Below are 6,000 nucleotides of genomic sequence, written 5' to 3'. Positions count from 1 at the left end.
AAGTAACATTTTTGTTAATAGTTAAGGTAGTTGAATGCATTTTTAAGATTTAACTCCTCACTTTTAGGTGAGTGTTGGGGATATATGCCAGACGTGTTGTATTTTTTCCGTACCAGAGCTCACTTGAAGTCACCGTCCATTTTTGCACTGCGGCTCATCTGCGGTGCATAGGATTGAATGAAATGTCACTTTGACATTTCAATAAAGTTTAAACAAAAAAAGAAAAAAGTGCCTTGCATTGTAACAACATAAGGAAATACCCCCCTCCACTGGCACCCATCAGGCCTGGATTGGTTTAGTTTGCAACTAGTGTGAACCAGAAAGTGGAACCAGACCCTCCAATTCAAGTGTCTGTAAAACCGTTACATTCAAGACATGCTGCTGCCGATAACGGTCAAGGGTGCAAGTGTGCTTGGCTCTCAACCAAACGTTCAAGCCCTCTAATGTCTGGTGTTGTAGCTGATCACATGTGCAGCTCCATGGCGACTGCCATCCAAATGGAGTCCAAGATGGCCCCTTCCTTGTCTGTAAAGAATAGGAGGGCGGAGTTCTACTCTAAGTATGTCTGAACTCAAGAACAACAATGTTCTATAGAGCTGCTTGCAGGCCGTAGATGTGGTGGCTGCATTACTCCTTCACACCGGGTACGTTGAGCTATGATTATCGCAGGTTCAACACAAGATGCCTCATTCACACCACACTAGGGTTGCCACCTGTTCTTCAAGCGAAACCCTAACACTGGCGACACGCGGACATTTTATTTTTGGGATAATGAGTCGTAGCTTATTCATATGTAAATAGCATCACCCATTCATATGTAAATATCATAGTTAGCATTATTTTCAGTGCGGGGCCAGTAGCCCCTATCTTAATTTTGGTTACCCCTGTCTGCCTGACAGGTGTCCGGGTTCCTGCTGCCATAAAACCCGGACACAGCATTCAAAACCCGGACTGTCCAGGTGAATCCTGGACAGGTGGCAACCCTACACCACACGTACGTCTGCATTCGGCCCTGTATACAAGTAGCCACTCAAATTCCTGTATATATGTGTGTACAAGCATTCAGCCACCAAGGCACCTATCACTCCAAACAGAGAACACACAGCCGTATTGTATGCTATGAGGCCATTTACTGCTGTGTGCATGAGCACCAAACGCCACACTTTCTTCCTCAGTGACAACGGTCACTGGTACGAATAGAGGAATGAGCCTCCGTAAAGGGCCGAGAGACAGCAAAAAAAATCTAATAGAAGTTCTAACTCTGTCCCCCACACTCTACCAATAACTGAAAAGGTTGCACTTTATTACAAAGTATCCACAATGGTACTGCAATGCAAACAGAAGGAAAAGGACAGGCCAGGAGCGCACATATCTAAAGGGACGCCGGGGATGCCTTCTTTGGTGAAACGCCGACTCGTTATTTGTTTTGATGTCTGCGGTGCATTCTGGGAGATGGTGGGGGTGAACAGCTGAGAGGATGTAAACAGTGTGGCAACGTGACCGGCTACAGCGCTGGCCAACCACAAAGCCTTTGTGGCATGTTCGTGTGTGGTGATGTCAGTGAAGTGGGCGGGGCTTGTGATGTGTGCCTTGTACAGTATGTCTGTCTGTCTGAGATGTATAATGACGTTGCGGAGCTCAGTAATGTGACTTGGCGATGGTGATGATAGTCCTCATACATCTCGGGACACTGTATATAGGAGTAAACTGTGTCCTCCTGTGTAGAGGGCGATACATTACTATCCTTTGTCTGTCGACTTCCTGCATCATGTGACACAGCTGATGTACAAGTGCAAAGTTTACAAGAATAGTCAGGCTGGGAGAGAGCTATTAAACACAATTAAATGTACAAATGAGGTCTAAGCAGCCACAACACAGGAAATGGCCCTAGAATGTTAAAAAAAACAATATACATATAGGGGAATGTATCATAACTGAAGAAAGCAGAATCTGGAGCAGTTGCCTGTATAAGGAAGCTGTAAGTACCTCCTCATGGTGGAGGACAGTGGTGAGTGCCCCTTTAAATTTTGGTGGTCAATGGTGTGTGCCCCATTAAAAGTTGTTGATTACTGGTAAGTACCCCATAACTTTTGGAGGTCAGTAGTGTTTTTTGCCCTTTAACATCGGTGGTCAGTGTGCCCACTTTATGGTCAATATAACCTTTTGCTGCTCTGGGTGTCTTCATGCTGCTCAGATGGGCCCCCTTTTGTTGGTGGTCATTGGTAGCAGTGGTACTTACAGAGCATTCAAAGGGTTCTCCAGAAATTTGACTCCACCTTCCCCCCACTTTTTTATACATGGTAGTAAGGTGGTTAATTAGTGACAAAGTTCTTGACCAATTAATAGGTCCATAGCAGAAATGTAAAAATTGCTCTGGTCCATAAGCGGTATTCAGCTGTGAAAGCTGAAGTGGATAAGTTGACCTCAAGTTGGATTTAGACTTGCCTCTCTGATGATTTTAAACAGGAAACATTGATTTAATCAAAATGTAGTGGTCTAGGGAGTCTTGTTGACCGAGAAAATTTTGGAGCACTTGAGCATCACTTAAAGTATACAGGTGAAAGTCGGAAAATTAGAATATTGTGCAAAAGTTCATTTATTTCACTAATGCAACTTAAAAGGTGAAACTAATATATGAGATAGACGCATTACATGCAAAGCAAGATCATTCAAGCTGTGATTTGTCATAATTGTGATGATTATGGCTTACAGCTCATGAAAACCCAGATCCACAATCTCAGAAATTTTTTGGCAGTGTGGGCAGGTGCCAAGTCCTGCTGGAAAATGAAGTCAGCATCCCCAATGAGCTCGTCTGCGGAAGAAAGCATGAAGTGCTCCAAAATCTCCTGGTAGACGGCTAAGTTGCATTAGTGAAATAAATGAACTTTTGCACTATATTCTAATTTTTCAAGTTTCACCTGTATCTCCACTTTTCTGTTTTTACTGATGTTTGAGGATCTGTTAGAGAGAGGGACGCCAACAGAAATACACATTTAACAGGGGTTCTAGCCTTCCCCTACTGTACTGAAAATCATTCTTATTTCTGCCTGCGCTGCGGTTGGAGAGTATAATGTTTTCAGTGCTACAGGAAGTGAGGTGAAATATCTCTAATGGAGATGGAATGTTCGCACTGTGCTTGTGTGGGGTCTCCTCTGGGTACTCTGGTTTAGTACCACACTCCAAAGACTAAAGGTCCATTTGCACCACATCCAGATTACCTCCAGACCAGACCAGACTGTTTCCGGACCCAAAATGCATCCTAATGTATCCTTATGCTATTTCCGGCCTCTGTTCTCACCAGCGTAGTCCGTTCCAGACCAGACCAGAAAAATACTGCTTGTCCTATTTTGTCTGGTCTGGAATCCTCTGGAACGCATCCAAACGCATCAAAAACACATCAAAACGCCTGGAACGCAGTTGTAAGACCTTTTTAAGCAAAATCGGGGTAAAATCGCGGCAAACATGCAATGCACTATGTTCCGGATCTGGTCTGGAAAATGGTGTGAACCCAGCCTTAGGCTAATTGCTCCTGTCTAAATGGGTGTGTGTGCATGCATATAAGCACCTGAGATGGGAACCTTAGATTGTAAGCTCATTGAGGGTAGGTGAATGAATAGTATGTAAAGCGCTGTGTAATTTGATAGCACTATATAAATACCTGTAATAAATAAATGAAATAAAATAAAATGGAGTTCTGGATAGCATGATACATTTGACAGAGGCTCTAACCCTTTCCCACTCTATCCAAAGCTATGAAAAAAAGTTTTGGCTTGACCTAGAAGTAACCAATAGAGATCTCGGGGCAGATCCCAAAAAGTGTGCCATGGAGAGAATTTGGTCACCAATGCTGGTTGCAGGTATTAGGACAAATCTACCATTGTACCAAAGAAAAAGTATGTTATACATATTTTCTTTATACTGGACACAAACAAAGTCTTTGAGGCAAGGTCTCATATCAACGACCAGTCTTCTTCTGGTGAGCACTACCTAAAGCTTCTTCTTTAATGAGAAATATGTTTGTCTTTTAGCAGAGATGCTAAACAAGGCTTAATGGGGTTGATTTACCAAAGGCAAATAGACAGTTCACTTTGCAAGGCAATTTGGCTTAGTTAGTGAATGTGAGGAAATGAATGTGGAAAAATTCCCAATGTAAGGGAAAAAAAACTTCATTTACAAAGCTAAGGGAAAATTCTTGTGCAAAGTGAAAATTCCCTGGCAAAGTAAACACACTATTTGCCTTTAGTAACGCAACCTCTAGGAGTCCATACAAAGTGGAGATCAATTCTGTTTTAATAGTGTGAGCCTGAAATCTATCAGCTCAAATGCCCATCTAACTTCTCAGCCTAAAACTGGTATTTTAATTTTGAGTTTAATCAATAAAGTATAACTTATCTTGCCTTGTTTTTCAGCACGTGAGTCATGGGTTCAACTCTCACCAAAAAGACTTTTTGCATTGCATTTGTATGTTCTCCCTGTGTTCCCTCCAATACATCTGGATACCTACCAGGAAGTAGAAATATATTTGTAGATTAGTCAGCCTTCTACTGTTGCATGATCATTTTACCTGCATTAGTACGAAGTTAATTGTAAAATATAATTTGCCTGCTGCTAAGGAAATGGGGTTAGAGAGATAGCACTGCAACACAATGCATTTTCCTTATTCATCTCTCAACACTTTACCCTGAAGTATTTTTGCTTGCAAATGATTGGATGTCAGCAGAGCTTCACCTCATTCACTAAGCTAAGGGAAAACTTCCCCTGCAAAGTGCAAAATTCCCTTGCAAAGGGAAAAGCCTATTTACCTTTAGTAAATCAACCCCATTCTGTCTAAACACCTAGGGGGTGATTTTTTTGTAGGTAAATGGGCTGTTCACTCTGCAATGGGATTTGCACTTTGCAGTGGATGTTTCCGCCTTTACTTAGTTAAAGAAGAACATTCCCCGTATCTTCAAAATAACAACAAAGGCACCTTCGCAGTGTTTAGTAATTGCAATCTACAAACAGATACTTCTAGATAATTCTAGATAATACAAAAACAAAATAGAGAAATGGGGCTTTAAAAGTGTCATTTATCAAATGCAAGGAGACCCAGTTCAAAATTACACAAACAAGTCGCTTAATGTATATATAAAAAATTTATATATTCTTTATTAAAATACATAATTAACAAAGATGACAGATTAGCGATATCATTAAATGGTACAAAACCTCCCTGGATCACATATAGATACATACTGTGTATATGACAATAAAAAAGGCCTGTCCCAGCTGCACATGACACGCGCCATTAGCGGCAAACGGCGTGGTTTGGTGCGGCGAGAATATAGCAGGGAGAGAGAGGGGAGATGTGGGCTGCTCAGATTGGGGGGCTGCCTTTCGCTAGATGAGGAGTGATACTACATTGAGCAGAACGCATCCAGTAACTGTTTGAAGGACACATCATGGACAGGCGTACCTTCTTCCCCATTCGTTGGCCCGCATGGTCCCCTACTTCCCTTACCTCCCGGGTTGTTTGGGTTGGCTCTCCGGCAGTAGGGGTGCTTGTAGTAGGACAGATATTCCATTAATGGCACCTCCATATTTTCCTGATGAAGCCTTGAGCAAAATGCCTTTGAAAACTGGACACATCATAGATCTACTGAACGTTTATGGATGAATATATTATTTATGCAATTATATAAAGAGATATTTAAGGAGATATATGTTAATAAGTTATTGTCATATACACAGTATGTATCTATATGTGATCCAGGGAGGTTTTATACCATTTAATGATATCGCTAATCTGTCATCTTTGTTAATTATGTATTTTAATAAAGAATATATATATTTTTTATATATACATTAAGCGACTTGTTTGTGTAATTTTAAACCGGGTCTCCTTGCATTTGATAAATGACAATTTTAAACCCCCATTTCTCTATTTTGTTTTTGTATTCTGTATACCTAGGGGTGTGGTGTCCTTGTTCGTGTGGTGAGTCGCAATTTTGTGTACTTCAA

Source organism: Nanorana parkeri, unplaced genomic scaffold, assembly GCF_000935625.1.
Source record: "Nanorana parkeri isolate BGI_ZX_2015 unplaced genomic scaffold, ASM93562v1 scaffold735, whole genome shotgun sequence".
NCBI lineage: Eukaryota > Metazoa > Chordata > Amphibia > Anura > Dicroglossidae > Nanorana > Nanorana parkeri.
Note: the sequence above shows the minus strand (reverse complement) of the source record.